Genomic DNA, 21,538 nt, shown 5'->3' on the forward strand with positions numbered 1-21,538 from the left:
CATAGTTTAGGAATATTAAAGTACTCGATGCATATGAAATGTAGCTTGTTCAAAGTTTGAATTTTATAAGTTAATAATATTCATCGATTGTTATTAAGTATTGGAAATACTTCTGGCTAAAGAAAATAATATTTACAATGTTAGATGTAATTAAAAGTATTGATTTAAAATATAATCATTTATATTATCAACTTTTTGATTAAAAAAAATAATAAAAATAATTATTTGAAACGTTATTTTGTGCGTTTAATTTTATAATTAACGTGTTAACGATTTTAATAATAAAAGTAATATGTGTGAAAAAAGAAAAAAACATTTATTTGATAATTTAATTTTTTATCTCTGAAACGCAAAAAATATATGAATATGAAAAAATATATCTATATTAACTTTCTTATGTTTTTTTATATCATTTTTCAAACATTTTTTAATACAAAGAAAAAATAAAAAAGTTATTATCATTATTTAATTTCTTCTCTCAATTTTCTTAAAATTTTCTGAAGATGTTAAATATTTTTTCCAATAAATTAGCTTAAAAAGAATTTAAAATATAAAAATTCGAAGTAATAAAAAAAATAAATAAATATCATATAAAACATTTTTAGCTATCAAATTTATCTTGTTAGTTATCAAACAGAAGTCTCTAACAATTCTAATTAAAATCTATTATTTTGTAATTCAAAATATAATAAAAAAAGATTCATTTATTTCGAATATTAATTAATTTATCTCTATTCGTAATAAAGATAAAAGAGATAATATGTGGAAATAAGAGAGTGGAGAGGTAATGATTGAGGTGAAAAATCGAAGGGAAAATAACGATAAGAGAAAAAGTCAAATGGAAGTGAAAAAAAAGGTGAAATTTTTAGGAAATGGTCAGAATGATGAATATGATACAGTGATACTGTCATAAATAGTCATAAAGATATGAGAATTAAAGTAAAATCATAAAGTAAATTGTAGAAGGAAAATAAAAATAAAGAATAATAAAAAGAAGTAATTAAATAATCTGAGTATACATATACAAAATATACCAATTTCTTAAAATTTTTTTAGAAAAATCTTTTCATAATTTCATATTAAATTTATTTATTGTAAATCAATTAATTTTATTATAAAAATAAAAATAAATTCTAACATATCTTAATTTTTATGATGAATTACTAATTTTTAATATTTTTCATATATGTATTATAGTTTATTATATGGTTAATTATAATAATTTTAATAATTAATGTAAGGATTTTTTTATTTATATTTCTTTATCATTAAATATCAATATAGAATGACAGAATCATATCGTTTAATGAGAATATCTTATATCCATTTACATAGAAATTAAATTTCAATTAATAATATTTTCTATTTTTACAAGAAGTTACGAAATAAAATTAATGTTTTATAAATAATCTAGATTATGAAACAAGATAAAGATGTAAAATGATAAAAACGAAGGAAGATGTAATATTTAAAATAAAATATGAGAAAAGAGTGAATATGATAAGTCTCGCGAAGATAAATGAATATTTAAGGAAAAATATAGACAAAGTAATGAAGACAACGAGATGAAAAGTGAAACTTGGTGGGTTTAGGAAATTTAATAAAATGCAAAGGGAGCTTAGAATAGAAAGCGAAATATAAAAGTGAATATGAAAGATGGTGATAGAAAAATAGATGGCAAGAGAAAAAATATTGAAGTGACAGAATATAGAGATGTTGAAAATGATCAGAAAAAATGATTGGGAGAAATAAAGGCAAAGAAAGATAGAAAGACAGTGAGATACTGGAAGCTAATCGAAAGTCAAGAAAACAGATGGAGAAGGCTTAGAAGCGAAAACAAAAGAAAATAAGAGAGGACGAATGAAGAAAATGAAAAAAAATAGGTCGAAAGTGATAGGAAAAAACAGAAGACAAAGTGGAGGAAAAACAAGTGGTATTTTATTGTCATTTATTTTTCTCTAATCGTAAATTCTTAATATGCTTATTATTAAATAAATTGATAAAGAATTAGAATTTTTTATGCACGTACATTAATTTTTAGGCGAAAAGGATAAAAAATTTTATTCTAATTTAATAATGATATTTCGAAGATATTTAATATAAACTTATAAATAAGTAAATAATATAAATATTTATATTTATACTTATTTATATTTATATTTTTATAAGTATATAATATAAATATTTATATTTGAATATGATTTATTTTAATGATTTTTTACATGAAGATATACTTATAAGCAATCTACTTATAAAACTAAAATGTACTACTATAATAAATATACATAAAATATATCTATTATTGAAGATCTTTTGGTAATAACTGAGTTAACATACATATTTCTATTATCGAATCCAAACTTTAAATTATAAATTATTACCAAATTAATTTAAAATGTCAACCCAAAATAATTTAATAACCAAATATTGAAATTCTTATATTAATTTTAATTAATATTTAAAAATAAATTATTCGCGATATAAATTAATTATATAATATACTATACAATACAAAATATATATTAATATAAGTATAAATAAATATAATATAATATAATTTATATTATATATATATAACTAATATAAATTAATTTATATGTAATATTTATATATTAGTTAATAATAATGTTAATTAAATAATTAAAAAAATATAAATTGATTTAATAATAAATATTTTCAAAATTAAACAATTTTCAAATTGAGAAAGTATATCTTATTAATTATTTAACGATAATGATTAAAAATAACAAACAATAAAAGGATTAAAATATTATCTTTCTTATTCAAACATCCTCCATCATAGTTAACATTTCGTTACGTGACACGTTATTTGGAAGAAAATCACGAAGGAAAAAGAAACAACCAAGAGAGAAATCGATACAAGGAACATCTACAAACTAACCGGAGAAAGATGGAAACGAAAAATACAAAGGGCAAAAATTGGAAAAGGAAGGAAGAGAAAGACAAGGATACCAGAGAAACATACAGAGAGGGAAGCGAATAAAAAAAAAAGAGAGAAAGTCAAAGCGAAAAACAAGAAAAGAAGAGTACGTATCTAAGTGGAAAACGACGAGAAACGAAGGAAGGAGGATAGCGAAAGAAAAATCAGACTTGATCTAATCGCAAAGAAGGGTCCTTCAAAGGATAAAAAGCTTTGGTAATTTGCACTGGAACGCGGAGTGAGAAATGCGAAAGACAATTCGTATCGCGAGGTTGGATGGCATCGATTACAAACAGAGAAGAGGAACCGACTTCCAGAGTGCATTATCGTTATTGGATTTATGAAATCTTAACCTTAGAACTTTTCAGTTTCATGCGAAGTTGGATTGAAGAAGAATGGAAATTAGGATATTTTCCTTGAATTCATAATTTTTATTATGTATTTATTTTAAAAAATTCTTTTTTGAAAAATGTTTTATAATTTTATAATAATAATATTTTAATTATAATATTTTAATTATAATATTTTGTTGACAGTATGTTGATATTATAATTTTAATACTATTACTATTAAAAAAATTGAGTTTCGAGTGTTTCTTGTGATGATTAAATAATTTTAATAAACAAGAGAAATAAAAAAAAAGTTATTTTTTTAGATTTTATTCACAATTATTTAAAACTATGTATCATAATTAGCTATTTGTGACTTTCTAATATTTAATATAACATATTTAATAAATTATAGAGTATTAATATATTTGTAGGATATCTTTAAAAGATTTATTATAAAAACTAAACCAGTTAAAAATGAATATAAAAATTAAGATTTATTTATTAAGTTATAAATAGTTATAATTGATGACAATGATATCAGAGTTGTTTAATGATCTGTAAGATAACTCTATCTGCATTATATTTTATTCTATCCCTATTTTATTTTAACATATTTTAATGAATAAATTTAAAAGAGATAATAAAAGATTTTTGTATAACTTTTATATTTATTTTGATTTTTAGAATCTATGTTTCAAACTTTTATTACAAATATATTAATTTTATATATTTCTAATTAAAATAGCATATAGAAGAAAATAAAATTCATCAATCCATGCATTAATTTTAAATATATAAAAATATTGAAAATTAAATAAAATAAAACTAAACTAAAATAAATATTTCTTCTTACTGTCATTTTTGATAATTTATTAAAATAAAGATATTTAATATTGCACTTAATTTGTATTGATTTATATTACCGAGTGGTTAAAAAAATCATTTTGAAATCATTTTCATTTTACATCGAATTTCCAAATTTTATTATTAATTAGAAATTAACGCTAGATTCCATATAATATATCAATAATAATTTTTTTTGCTCTAGTAGATTTTTTCTAAAAATATATTAATTATAAATTGTTATTAAAAAATTATTAAAAAAATTAAAATCTTATATTGTTATAATATATTATTTTATAATATCATTCTTTGAGATTATTCTGAATTTGATTTTAATATTGAATATATTGATTATAATAATTGAATATATCTCTCAAATTTAACTTTTTTATTTACAACAATTCTTCTTCTAATATAATTATTATTGTTTTCAAAAATAAATCTTATTAAAAACTGATCTAAAAAGTACAGATTCATCGTTTATACCAAAAAGAAAAATAATAAAAAATTTAAAAATTTTATATGAAAAAGAAATAAGTTAAAATTCTTCACATTTTCTTAAAAATTCAACGATTAATATGCAAAAATGTTGGTTAAACGATTGAAGAGAGTATAGAGGAAGGTGATTTGATGTCAATCAGGTTGAAATGTTGTACTCGATGAAAATTGTACTTGAATTTTCCAACTAACAAGACAAAATTGGATTGCGAAATTACATCGACACGGCGAAATTGATTATTGTGCAAACAAAATTTTCATGATTTCGAAAGAAAAAATATTTTTGAACTCAAGATGATCAAAATCGGTACGATTCTTACAGAAATTCGGAATTCAAAAGAGATTAAAGATGAAGATAAAAAATTAAAGTTAAGACTTCTACTCGATCTCGATGAAGCGTGTTTAATATAATAAAGATAATAAGTTAAGATAATAAAGCTTGGATGCAGAAAGGATGAAGAATTTATTATAGATATTCGTAGGTTTAATTCATCGCAAAATGTGAACAGGAAATATTTGATGTGAAATTTAAATTTTTGTGTATTTTAGAAATCGTGAATCTTGATATCTTGAATTATAAGAACAAATAATAAATTTTAAAAATAAAGTAGAAGTTATATTTAATATTTATTTCTTGAATTTCTAGAAATTTTCTTTTTCTTATATCGGGCAGTATTCTTATATTTATATATTCTGTGAATGAGGAATACTCACTGTAAAATTAAAATTTTTGTATATTTTACTATTATTAGAGAATAATTTTTGATCAAACGAATCATTATAATTTTTGAAATATAAAATTTTATAGCACGAATATAAAACACATTGTAAAAAAATTTTAATTTAAAATTTTATATTATGAAGGAGAATATAATGGAAAAACAAGTAATAGTTGGAAAAAAATATTTATAAATATTTAGTTATCTTTTAAAATATTTTTTTCATATTTAATATTTCTGTCATATATTTCCATGTATTATTATTTTTATTATGTGTATTGATATTGAAGTTATTAATATACGTTCAATTAATTTTATTGTTTTTTCTTTGATTAAAAAGAAACTTTAAATTACTTTTTGTTTTAAATATAATTTACATTCGAACAATTTTACATCTCTATTTGTTTTACATTATTTTATATCTCATTGCAAAAGTTACAATTATTTTTAATAAATTTTGTTTATTGTAGTCATTTTGTCGATACAAATTGTGAAATTATGAAGAATAGTCTCTTTGATTTTAAAATCAGGCAATATTACTCTTCTAGAAATAAAATTAAATAATAAAAAAAAATATTTTCAGTTTTTTGAATTTATAGAGGGAATTTTCTTGTATCGGACAATTGGCAGTTGTGCGACAGAATTCGAGTTCATGGTACACAAATTACATACGAACATTCAGATATGAGAATAGCATCAATCTTTCGAAAACAATCAGTGCTCTGAAAATCCACATTCGTAAAATGAGATATAATATCTGCAAAATGTCAAATCAATCGAAACTCGATGTAAAATGATAGTTTACAAAAGTTAGTTACAATATTTTTATAAAACAGAAAAAAATTCATGAAACTTTAAAGTTTATAAATATATAAATATTTATATGCATAAATTTTATTTATAAAAATTTCTTAAAAAATATGATAAATTTTCATTCTTTGTTTCTTTTATTATATCATATTTAATATATGATATACAATAAACAAAAATTATATAGAATATTAAAAAAAATAAGAGAATAAAAATAATTTAAAAAAAAAAGATATTAGAAATTATTTCAACATTTGAAATTCTCTGTATCATTCAACTTAATTATTTTAATAAATAATAAATATTGTATAATAATACGATTCTAAGTTTGTGATATTATTCAATAATATCACATATATCAATGACTTATTTGGATTTGAAAAGAAAAAAAAATTTAATGAATTCTATAATTTTTTAAATTTTTACATTCTTTCTTTAATCTCCTATATTTACAATATTTAGTTATATTTACAATAGAATTCAATTTAATTATTTATCGTAATTTTATTTTATATAACTTATAAAACTAACAAAATTGTTAAATTTATTTATTTATTAAAAATACATAAAATGTTTTAAAGTATCAATATCTAATAATATGTAACCATTAATCGATTCATCAAGCATAAAATTATTTAATTTTATAATAATTTTATAAAAATTTTATAAAAAAAATACGATAAATGAATTAATTATATTTTGGTTTAACTTTCAAAACAATCTGTATATTGTTAACAAATAAATATTAATGAATTGATTACATTTTACCGATCGCATTCAAAACTAATGCTATCAAAGCGTAATGTAAGTTCATCAGAAAATACAGCTGTATTGACGCGCCATTCTTTTTTGGATCTTTATTTTCATTGCGTTTATGGTTTATAAGAAATTGTGGTCGCGCAAGCACTAAGAAGAACACATTTTATTTTTGTTCGATAATTGCTCGTGAACGAGTTTCTCATTGAATATTACTCAAAGCAACAATTCCACGTTGTTTGAAGACTTTTTCCCGTCCCGTTACTTTATTCTCATTGTTCCAAAGTAGATTTTATATTTTACATTTGTGATTTATTTCGATTCCATTATTGGAGAATTAATGTTTTCAGAGGATTAAAGGAAAATGCAAATCCGTACAGAAAATGGAGCAAACAAAAATCATTACATATGTATTCAAATAATTCGATTATTTAAATTTAAATGGAAAATTTAGAAAGTATTAACTTAGTTCAAACGACGAATTGAGTGATTAATTAATGGAATAAAAATTGAATAAAAGTAAACTAAATAAGCCAAGAATTATTCAACATAATTGAAAGCAATTATAGTACTTTGAAATTTAAGAGAAAAAATTATAATAAAATAAGAAGTAATTTTACCACAATAAGTCTTAAAATCCACAATTTTGACAAATAAATCGTACTAATATGTTCAATCTTATATTTTTATTATTATTATTCCATTATATTAAATATATAATTAAATATATAATTGTATTATTATTATCTACAACTTTATTATTATTAAATTTCATATGTTCAATTTCATTGATATGTTCAATTTTATATTTAATATTAAAAAGATTCTCCAGAGATAACTGTATACATTTTGTATATATTTGCATATATTTTTCGTTTATAAATATCACATATTTTTTTAACTATTATATAAACATTAATTTTTATATAATCATTTTTGAATTATCAATTCTCGAATAATTTTATCGTTTCGAAACAGATTTCTTAATTTAAAATGATCAGGATATTTTATGATTCAGAAAAGTTAATAGAATTTACTGCAGGGGAAATAGAAATGTCTTGCCTTTTATGCAAGAATCAATGAACCTGATAGAAGGGACGTTTTCTTAAAACTCTTAGCCGACACCTTGGACAAATCATCACGAAGAGGAAGTTTCAAGCTATCTCGCGTATTTCCCTCGCGCAAGTCTGATTATCCAGAAAGTTGTAATCACATTAGGCCGCCAAGGGCTGTGTCACTGTTGGCTGAAAATTAATAGACGCCAGCTCCGTCAAGAATACACCGAGCTCTCTAGGCGCTCTTGATGATAGATTTCATAAAGAGGCAACGTCTTTCGGGCGAGAACGTCGTTTAAGAAAGGCAGCCGGTAATTCGAACGAAAATCAGCTGTGAGAATAGTGATTTCCCGATTTTCGTCACGCCTGGATATATCGATTAACCATCGTTTCGAATATTATTTTCTTAAGAGAAGAAATTAACGAACTTGTTCTAAAATTAGTTCTAAAAATATATACTTAAATTGAAAATTGATTTTATTCAATATTAATTAGATTCAACAAAGGATTAAAATGAATAAGAAAATATTTTATATTGGATTAATTTTTTGTTTGAGTGATAATTTTATTTTTATAATTTGCATTTATAATAGAAAATTTGATGGATAAAATTTTTTTTTACTCAAATTTAAAATTTTATGAGTCGAGATGACGGCATTTAAAATCCAAGATGTTTTTTTTTTATTTATATATATATATATAATTAAAATCTTAATAAATTTTTATGTTGTAGAATTTTTCAAATTTTAATCAACAATAAAAAAAATATTAATCTTGATTTACAAAAAACTATTTTATTCTTTCTTCATTATTATTATGAAATTTTAAAAATTATAAAAATAATATTAATAATAAAAAAGTAAAATTAATTATTTTATTTACATATTTGGCACCAAAAATATGAATTCAAAACAGAATAAGTAGAATATAAGTAGAATTTTTATTTCGGAAAAATATTCTTATAATTAATTTCTTATAAATGAAAAATTTCATACGATAAACTTTTATTTTCATTCTTTAACTCAAAAAAAAAAATACAAAAATATCAAAAAAAACACCTGACAAAAAATTTATTTTTCAATTAATAAACTCTGGATCTCACCGATATGAAATTCATAAGCTGAGCAATCGATAACAGATGTGTAGCAAAATATACCATATCTAATAAGCCAATAAATATTATAATTCGAATAATAATTCAAACATAATAATATAATAAATATAAAATTTACAAATTTTGAAATTCACAAATAATGATTTAATATTCTAAACATATCATGAATCAAGAATCGAATTGAAATAATATTAAAATGAAAATTAAATAATGTGAACAAAAAATGTATAATTAATGATTAATTATAAATTAATAATAATTTTTCAGTAATTGTTTTTTCTTTGAAATATAATTATACAATAAATATAGTAAATGGAATTTTTGAAACTTTTATTTCACTTAAATAAATAAAGAACTGTTATTTTTTCAGAAATAGAAAGAAATTCTAGAAGGACAGAACAACATTCATTCCGTTATGAAATTAGAATAAACAGATTTGTTATTATGAAATATATATATGTAAATATATATATGAAATATAAATATATAAGTTCGAAGTTGAAACTATTTAGAACCATTCATGAAATTCGATGAACTTGTATTTCTATACAAATATATAATTAAATTCTGCAATTTGGATATATATGTAATTAATTATTCTTTTCTATTTATATATATCATATTTCTTTCACACTGTTTTCTTTAAAATTCTTTAAATAATTTTAAATAAAAAAATAATTTTAAATTTTATATTTTATCTTAAAATAGAATGGAATTTTGTTTATATGAACGAAATCTTTATCTAAATTCCTTTTTCTTTATTCATTTTACTCATATAAATGTTTTACAATAAAATATAATTGAATATTTTTTTAAATATAATTAATAAGTAAAAAAATTAGTTCATTCAAGTATTAGATAATTATTTTGTTTATAATATTATTTTCAAATTTAAAATACATATACTACATATAATATAAGTTGTATTTAATTTTTCAAAAATTATCTTAGAAAAAATAAAAATTTAAAGTGATATTATGAATTAATATTTTTATAATTTTTTTATTTTTTTGCCTCATTGTATATATGATAATGTAAAATGTTGCATTTGAACGAGTTTATTTACAATATTTAGTAGTTAATAGTTATAAATATATTAAATTTATAAATTATATTTTATATTTATATTTATAATATAAATATATATTTAATTCTTTCTTTTAACAATTTCTTTTTTCAATTACTCTCAAGAATATTCTCAAATTATATATTCGTTTAAGAACAATTTTCAAAATTTGTAATCTCAGATAATAAAACTGATAAAAAAAACTCATTTACTATCTAATAGAACATTTAAAATTTGTATCTTTCTCATTGTCAATTTCTTTTAAGCAATAAATGTATTTATCATTCAATTTTTATAAGAACTATTCTTTATTAGAATTAAAATTACAAAATCATATTGCTACGTATTTATTTTTTTTTTCAAATATTTAAATCACTTATAATGCAATATCCATTCATAAAAAATACTCTTAAACAATTCATAATTCATAATAGTTTCAAGTAGACACATATTTATAACAATTATAATATATACATATATTTTATTCTTCGAACTATAGAGTACGATTCTTTCTTAATTTTTCATGTTTCTGTCGATAATTCCGGAAATATGATCTTCTTTTCCTATTTCATAATTCACAACTAATAGATTATGAACTATAGAATCATGAATTTGATTGCTGATACTTTATATGATACAGAATATAAAATATAAATATTTAATATAAAATATAGGTATTTAATATAGCTATTTAGTTTAATGTCATAAATAGATTTGATAAATGTGATAAATTTTTTAATTATGTAATTGTATTATGCGAATATATCCGCTTCTATGTAAGAGATTAACAAAATTTCTTTCTTATTAATCAAATACAGAATAACAATTCAGAATAACATTAAAATTGAAATTTTTTAACAAATTAACAAATTATTGTTAATGTATATAATTAACTAAAAACATATAAAATAAAAAATAATTCAAAGATATGTTCAATGAATAAATGAATTATTTATAAAAATTGTTTCATTCGATTTCTGTCGTCAACATTATAAATGTAGTTAATAAATTACTTAATTTTGCAATCTGTTCTTATAAGAATTTCAAGTATCTCAATATAATAGTTTTATAACTTTATATAATACTCTATACGTCATCATCTTGAATATGCCAGCGTCATATGGTCTGCTCTTCAAACTAAATATGCTCAGATGATTAAACGAACGTAGCACAAATTTCTCCGATCTATCTCTGAAACTCTTGAGGATCCTGTCTTTAAATGGAATTGTAACTTTGAACTTGTGCTTTATCATTTAAATATAATTAAATAATTTTGCAAATCAATTTATTGAATATTCTCTTTTTAATTCAAAATTATTAAAAAATATATCGATTGTTTGATTTTTAATTTTATATCTATTATTATTGCAATTCATAGGTTTTATGATTAATACATTTAAAAATATTAGAACAATATTATTAATGGAGAATGTCGAAATTTGTATAATGTTTAAAAATAAAAAAAGAGTTGAACCATATTCTTTGACCTATTTATTTAATTATACATATGTAAATCTTTCAAGCAAGTCTTTAAATCGGTTCACATTCTGACGTATATATGAATAAAAGATAATACAATCAGTCACAAAAGTATATGTTTCTCGAGCTCAAGGATTATATTTTGTTATTAAAATCAACAATTTCTGTTTTTAATGAAAGTTTGTATTTAGAATATAATATCTGATTTTATATTAAATGATTATTTTCAAAAAATAAAACGAAATTATTTCTTAATCATTAATTTAAAAATAATAATAGCTAATGTGTTTTTTTACTTAGAAATCAATATTTTGTAATATTTTAGCATAAAAATACATCATTCCATTTATAATAATAATGATAACTTTAATATCTTCGAAATATTTCCTTTAAAGAAAAACTTAAAAAAAACGTACTATATAACATTCCACCAAATTATGCAAAATTTATATAAAAAGTTATTTCATTCAATAAATTGTTTCATAAGAAAATATTCTTTTTAATGGAATATCAATTTGAATATATAAAATTAAACAATCATTGGAATTTAAAAATTGTTTTTTAATTTTTTTTTATAATTTTTTATAATTTTATTTTTTAATCGTATAAGAGAAAGCAAAATTTAAATGATTATATTTTTAAATATTTATATTTGATTGCCTTATCATAACATTGTATATAAATATCTGTGAAAAAATATTTTCAATCGAAATTTCTTTTAAAACAAATTTAGAAAATTGATTTTATTCTTTCAAAAAAAATTGTTTCATATATAACTGAATATACTTCATATGTATTCCACGTATACAAAATTAATGTAAATATTTTCCAGGATGATGAATTATCTTATAAAATACGAAGACTTTTATAACAGATTATATATTGAAAGGATAATTATGTTAAAATATCTGAATATTCGATGAACAGAATATAATAATGATGTCTAAGATTATTTATGTCGATGTACAACAAGATGAATATTTTTTTTAAAAAAGAATCGAAATGATTTATACAAATTAAATAGTATTGAAAATAATTAACTCGTTTCGATATTGCCAGCAATTCGTTTCGTGATTGTTTCAAAGGTACTATAATTTCAATCTGCAACATTTGTTTGAAGTTTGGATAATGTAATTAAAAGTTAAATAGCTAGAATTTCCAATGATTTGTCTCAATAAAATCTATCACATTTAACGTGAATTTAATTTATTATAATTATAATTTTTTTTCTTCATCTTTTTTAAAATATAAGGACTTGACATAAAAAAATTGTTAATATTTATAACAAATAGATTATGAATGTTTAAACAAAATCAAATGTTGATAAATTTGACTAAAAAAACGAATGTTAAATTATATTTTGAATATTTTGTCTTTTGTTCTGTCATTATATTTTGTAGGTTTATTACATTTAAATTTTATATAAATGCAAATTAACATTTGCAGTCTAATAAAGTAAGAATTTTTTTCTATATTAAATAATAAGATTTTGGAATATTAAAATAATATTACTTAAATGATAATAATTAACATTTTGACAATTAAAAAATATTATTAAAAATAATATTTTTATTTCTTTTTCTTTTAAATTCGAATAAAGGAGATTATCTTATAATTATTTTTATGTAACTTCATAAGAAATATCTTTTCATTTTTAAATAAAAAAGAAATTCAATTCTATAATTATCACAATCAAAGTGAATTTCAGTCCAAATCAAACCAAATTTCAACATGTAAAAATATCTATTAATCTATACATATGTTCGTCTTCAAGAATCAACTAGGCAAATCCAATGGCTCAACCTATTCGATCCCCGAAAATAGGATTGAATTTATTCTGAAATAACAAGAACACACAGAAATTCTGCATTTTGATCAATACTCGTAGATAAATTGTTATTGTTTTTTTTATAATCATTTTATATTAATTAAAATCATCTCGATGTCAATTATGATACAGAATAGAAATTAAATTTTTTATTTTTATTTTATATATTTCGTTTGACTTTACCAAAAATAATGAAAAAGACTAAGTAAAAAAAATGATAAAAATGCTATTTTATATTTCTACTTTCGCAACTCTTTTATTCTTACTACAGAAGGATTTTCACAGTAACACGATCCTTGCAAGCAATCACCTAACTATATACTTTTCTAACCTGATTTTCTGATTTGTATTCCGGTGTCGAAGAGCCAGCTAGATGGCATTACTGATGACTCCATTAACAGGCTCAAGCTGATACTCTATTTTGCATTTTTACTTTTACATTTATCTTGAATATAAAATATATATTTTATTATATATGATGATTATACCAATTTTTAATATATAAGCAGCATTAATCATTAGTTGATTGTAAATTTTTATGCAATGAATATTCAACATATAATAAATAATATATAATAATTATATGAGGATATAATAATATATAATAATTATATAAAGGATAATAATAATAATATAAAGGAATTCTAGTACTTTATTATATTATAAGGATTCATTTTTTATTCGATTTTCATATTCAATGAATCATTTTCTATATATAATGAATATATATGCAATAAATATTAACCAATTAATATATAATTCTATACATAATATATATAATATTAATATATTTGTAAGATATACTTGAAAAATCGATTTTAAACAGCAAAACGAATATTAAAGTTAATATAAAATATCAGTTAAGGTTAATTTATTAAGTTATAAATAATTGAAGTTTGCATTAGATGAAGATAAAATGAGACAGTCTATATCCATCACACTGTTACTCACTCTATTTTCACCTCGCTTCATTTAATGCAAAGTTAAATTGCTTCTAACTAATAAGTAAGTCATTTCTATACACCAACTTTTGCATTTGTTATGACCTCTAGAATTAATTCTCTAAAGGTGTTTCATTTGAATGTATTAAAAGATTATGTACAACTAAATTCGATTTTAATACATAACTACCACTTAATGTTAAATTATTATGTGCATTTATTTATCATCAAAATTTATTTTTTGATATTTGATATAAATAGTTTATTGTTTGTTTGAAAAAATTAAACTATAAAAAATTTATTTTAAATTATATAAATAATGATAATAATAAAAAATAATAACGAAATAGATAAATAAATATATAACATATTAAAATTTTCCCTGTTCTTTCTATGGATAATTCAAGATAATTCCAATTTTTATTATTATATAATAACCAAAATTTCATATTCATAATATTTATGATAAAAATAAATATTTAATTTTACTAATCGTATAATTAAATAAAGAATAAAAACATAACGTATTTATTTATATTACTTACATATGTAATATAAAAAAATGTTTATGTTTAGTAATAAATATATCTTTTAATAAATAAAATTTTTTTTAAATAAACAATAATTCTTCACAAAACATTTAAGAATTAACTTCCAGACAACCTAACATCGATCCAATTGTCTCAACCAAAATTAAAATGGAATTCCCATGATAATTTCGACAAAAAAGAATCGATGGAAGAGGTGGCCGCTAAAAAGAGTAACGGCCGCTAGACAAAGGGAAAAGCAGATAACTAGGAGCCAGGCGTGGCTCGTACAATACACGTAGCCACGGAACGAAACTCCATTTGCTCTTAATTTTCCGGGGTCGCGTGGCTGTACACAGGGATGCCGGACCATAGCAATTACCGCCGCCGGGAAAATGTCTATGCGGATCGTCGCAACGTGTTAAACGACGCCGATCCCCTACATAGTTTCTTTGATGTCGCGTATTAGCCCCGTGCACATCCGTGCGTTTAGGGGCATAAGAACTGTTAGAAATTGAAGAATACTCGTGCAACTTTGGAATGGCTGGCGTTATCCTGGTGAACACTATTTTTGAGAGAAGTAGTTTCGACGATTTTTATCGATGGATTCGGTGAACGGATGCTGAAAGTTTTAAGGACGCAAGGAATTGATGATAAAGAACTTTCTCCGCTTTTGTTGAGAAAAAGTAAAAAAGTAGGAATAATAGGGGACAAACAATCGTTTAACATTGCGAAATAGTTGTTAATACACGTATTGGACAAATTTTATTTGAAATTGAAATAAGAGATAATTATTGAGATATTTCAACTTTTTTCTTTTTTGTTATTTTGTAGTTTTGATAATCATTATTTGTGAAATAATTTATTTTTTAATAATTAAGACGATAGACATTATTTTTCTTGGGATTTCTTAAGACTGTGTATATTTTCTCGTTAATTATTTTGAGCAAAATTTATTGAATAATATTATTCGAAAAAGATATGATTTTAATCATTTTAATATCTTAATGATTTCAATGATATGGATATAAATTATCATTGACGACATTTTGAACAATTTTTTTTTATAATTAATATAAGGACTTTAGTTAATTAGTTCCCGGAATATTAGCTAAAATATTTTCAATACTATGCAATTATACAATTTAGAGAATAACTTCAATAATATTTATTTTAACATGCATATATAATATAGAATTCATCCTTCTAATTAACTTTCAGTAATTTCAGTAATTAACTTCTAAAGTTTAAACCATTGCTTATTATTAATTAAAAAATAATTAATAACATATTTCATTTAAATAATATTATGGAATTTTTTAATACTTTATAAAATAAAATATAAAATATGTAATATTATAATTTTTATATTATATTTTTTACTTATAAATATATTTTTATTTAATCTAACCAAAATCAATTCGTAAAAATATTAAATAAATTCTTCATTTAATTTATTTTCTATTGAATTGATATAAATTAAGATAAATACAAAATACAATCATTGTATGATGACAATGATATAAGTACAATGATATAAGTCTTTTTTATAGATTCTACAGAATCTTCTATGTATAAAACGAGAGATATATTCCATTATAATAGTAAATAAATAAATAAATGAATAAATAATTTTTTTAATATAACAGAAAATAATATACAATAATTTTTATTTTGTATTAAAATAACAAGAACAAAATTATTTTATTATATGTACATAATAAATCACAAAATAGATTATAAAAAATTATGAAATAAAATAATATGTAATGAACTGAAGATTTTTATACAAATTAATTTTGATAAATAATGGAGCATAAAGAAATGGAAATTGAATAAAAATTTATTTCATTATTAGTTCTACTTAAATTCTAGGAAAACATTGAATATTTCATATAATTTTTCTAAAAATGTATAAATATCCACGATGTAATAATAATATTCCACTTAAATATTTTAATTTGAGATATTTCAGATATTTTATAGGAATTAAGCTATTCAAAATTTAAATAAATATTTATAATAAAAAAAATTTTTTATAGAAATTATCAGACTTTAATATTTATTAAATATTTTAATTAACTAAATTATTTTAATTTTAACACATTGCTTGAAAATAAACTTTCATTTTAAAAGAAACCTTAAAAAATAAAAAGCCATCATAGAATTTTATATTTTCGATTCCAAAAATGTTAATTCAAATAAAGAATATTTATATATTTTCAAATATATAAATATATAAATATATTTATATTTTTTGAATTTATTATGAAATTTTTAATAAGAATATCCTATCTCTAAATGAAAAATACTTGAATATATTCAGAATATCAGAGGAATTTTTTAAAATTTTTTATTCGTGATATAAATTGACATAAATATATAACATAATACTAACACACACACACACACACACACACACACACACACACACACACACACACACACACACACACATATATATATATATATAACATAATACTAACATATATATATATATATATATATATATATAATATAGCCAGATAATATTTAAAAAAACACAACGTGATTATTAATTATTAAAAAATTAATTTAAAAAATTTATTAAATTAATTAGAAAAATTTTAAGAGTTTTTTTATTATATTATTAAAGTTAATTTAAATTAATTTATATTAATTTAATCTATAATAATATAAGAGACGCTTTTGCAAAAGAAATTTCAAATTATTTAAAATTATCGTTCAATTTTTATAATACTCATTTTTACAATACAAATTGATTTTGATATTGCAAAAACTTTTTTTAAATATTTTTTAATAGATAATATTATACGATTTTTATTTCAATTATTCTCAAATTATTTTTAATTAATGAAGAAATTGTAAAATCATTATATTCATTGTCTTATGCATTCTATATTTTCTTTTTACAGCATAATATTTTAAACAAATTTGATTTTTTTCATATTTAAATTATATTTAATAAATATTCAGTATAATTAATAATAATAATAGCAATAATAATAATATTTAACGGAATATTTAATGTATTTAATAAAATATGATTGAATATTTGTTAATATATTACCAACATATTACCAATATATAAATATTTCTTTTATTTTTTAAAAATTATTCTATAGATTTATAAGATCGTATTATTTATTTGTTAAAATTTTATCAACAAACGGAATTTCACAATATTTTATTGAAATAAATAATATGAAAATTGTATGAATATTTTTTACGCCCATTGTACATAAAATCAATATTATTAATATTATATAATGTGCGAAAATATTTATAAGATAATCGATCTCTTAAAATTATTTTTCATTAAAAAGATATAATATTCTTCTATGATATTCAATTTATAATATAACAATTGAAATAATTATAACGCTATTAGAAGGAGTATAACGAGGATATTACATTTTAAAAACATATTGCAAAAAATGGCGCGAAGCTTTTTCACGTTTAAAGACTCTCTTGAAATTCAGCAACTATATAGCAATTATCGCGTATGATGAGATACAGAGAGAGTCGAATTAAGAGAACCGAATTTTCTTTGATGTCGCACGCACAAACTGCACTAAAACTCTAATCATAATTAGAAACGATTATACGATTTGCTAATGACAATCAAAATTGTGTAGAAAAAAACTTATAATAATATTAAATATATTATATATGGGTTGTGTGCAAATTTTCTTCTATTTTGTAATCAACTTTTTGTAATTAATTTTTTTATATACATATGTATATTTTTTCATTCTCTTTCTATTTTGAAAAATTTACTTTGAAATATTTAAAATGCATAAATTATAATATTCCACGTATTAAAATTGTAAATTTCAACATGTTTAATTTCTTTATCTCTATGTTATTTAATCTATAAAAATTTTTATTTTTTAACAGTTTAATATATAACATAATATAAAACGAAATTAAATAATTTTGAATATTACAAACTGTAAAAAAAAAAATACTTGTCCGAATGAAAAATATCAAAATGAAATAAATATCATAATTTCTTCTTTTATAATAATTAAACTGCTAAAAATTCAATTGTATATATTGTATATTAATAATGTATATATGCATTTTTAAAATTTTTATCTTTAATGATTCAAATAATATATATTATCATAATTATGTGATATTAAATATTTTCAGTAGTTGTTCTATATTTATTATTATTAATAATAAATTAATAAGATATTATAAAGATATTATAAGATAAATTAATAAGATATTATTTTTTAATTTAATAATATATTAATAGTAAACTATTGTGTAAAGGCTGTCTATAATACCAAATTGTTATCATTCCTAGTTTTCAAATAATTAAAAATTAAAAAATTATGATTCCTAATTTCTCTTATATCAAAATTATATCTTTTCTATAATGTATCAAAATTATATTAATACATTATATATTATCTATATCACATCAAAATCAATTTCGTTCACTTATAATACTTTAAAATTACATATTATATAAAATATATATATTTCTTCATAATGATAAACCAAAATTATTAAATTTTATCTATAACATATTAAAATTAAGATGATATATTAAAATCATTATACATTATATATCTTCTTATTTCTTCCCTATTAAATCAAAAACAGCAAATTCTCTTTCATATTTAATGATAAATAATTTTAATTCATTTTCATATTTTACTCGAAATCATCCTGACAATATTGCTTACCATAAAACTGGTAGGTAGAACGATTTTGCAGAATTTTCAAAGTTAATTAGAAAAATTGTTAACGATCACGAATAGTACCCCCGGGAGTGGCTGTGAAAGTGGTCGCTAGAAACTGCGTCCAATTAGTATCAGCCGCTTAAAGATCCTCTTTTCTGTACTGACTCGCTTTGTAAACCAGCAAAAGCTTATTTAAATTTAATTTCTTTATGATTAGCAATCCGCGAGCAGGCGAACGCGATTTCCAGTTTTAATTGTCACTTGTTTTCCAGATCAGGAAAACGATTTTTAATCCCATGGAACGAGATCTTTTCAAGAATTTTCATAATTCTTTAAAATATTCCGCTTTAGTCACATTCTTGTGGGATTTCGATAAAAAACGTCTCGAATTCATTCCTACGCGTAAACAATCATGTATAATGACACAAATCTATTATATAATATTGGTAGTAATATTGTAATATTAATATTCGTATTATATAATGTTCAAAGAATTACGCGTGAAATATCAAAGAAACTTTTACTAAATTTTAGAGTTGTAATATTTTAATAGAGTTGTAATATTTTAATCTTAAGAAAAGGTTATTTTAAGTCTTTATTTTTTTTTTAATTAATTTTATATTAATTGATTATTTATTATTTAAAAATTAACTTAATAATAATATATACCATAAGTCATGCAATATTATAACTACTACAATAAGTTAGTTATAATTAATTTAATACACATAATTCATATAATACTTATAAAAACTTATCTACTACAATGAGAATAGAATTATACATATTATGCCATTTTAATTCTTTTATTATATATAAACTTAAACTTTTATTTTCATATAATTTTCGTTGAACGAGCAATGAATAGTAATTTAATTTATGATAATCAGTATACTATTACATTATAATTTATAATTACCAAAAACACTGAGATAAAGTCAAAATTTCTGCGATTATGATCAAACTGATATATGTCTCAATTTGTAGTACTAATTGTCACTAAACAATTCCAAATGTTACCGCAATTCTTCTTACTATATATAGTTCATTGCTGAAGAAGTCTCTCGGGACAGCGCAGAGGCAAGAGATCCTTCGCTAGGATCCTTTGCTATCTCCACTTCAAACGCTTTATTAACAATTCTAACTACACAGTAGAGAAAGAGCTATAATTTGATAATTCAAAATCGTAAAAATTATTTTCATTTATGAAGTTATCTTAGGGATAATTATCTAAGACTGGAAACTGAAATATTTTCGAAACTATTAATTATTTTGATATAATATTAATATATTTATGATATTAATATATTTATAATAATATATAATATGTCTAGTTTATTCGTTTATATATAATTGTTATCTTAATTACTTGAATACAAAATTACATTTATAAATTAAACTATTGTTACAAATCATAATTAAATTACATATATTATAAGAAATAAAAAAAACTTTCATATTATATCAATTCGTTAGAATAATTTGAATTCTACGCTATTACATTGAGATTTAGATATAAATCATTATTTTATTGTTCCTTTTTTTTTATAATCAGATTAGTATATATGATATATGAGTATGATAGAAACATAAATATGCACAAAAACTGATATTTTCCCATATATTTCCCATATTAACCAATCAGATCCGCACTTTTTCCACGAAAAATATTTCAGTAAACAATTCATTTGATCATCAGATGTAATTATTAGATCAAGCATACAAATGGTAGAGCTGATTTCTATCAAGGAAGAATTTCAAAAATTTTCTGCAATATTGTAAAAAACATTTTTGGAATCCTCCTTACGAAACAAATCAGATGCCATTGTATGCTTGGCGTAATAATGCTTGGTGTAATAATTATATACGAAAATATAAATAACACTAACGAGAATTGCGATAGTTTTTGGAGGCGATAATTCATACTAC

This window comes from Apis cerana, linkage group LG14 (assembly GCF_029169275.1).
Source record: "Apis cerana isolate GH-2021 linkage group LG14, AcerK_1.0, whole genome shotgun sequence".
Classification (NCBI taxonomy): Eukaryota; Metazoa; Arthropoda; class Insecta; order Hymenoptera; family Apidae; genus Apis; species Apis cerana.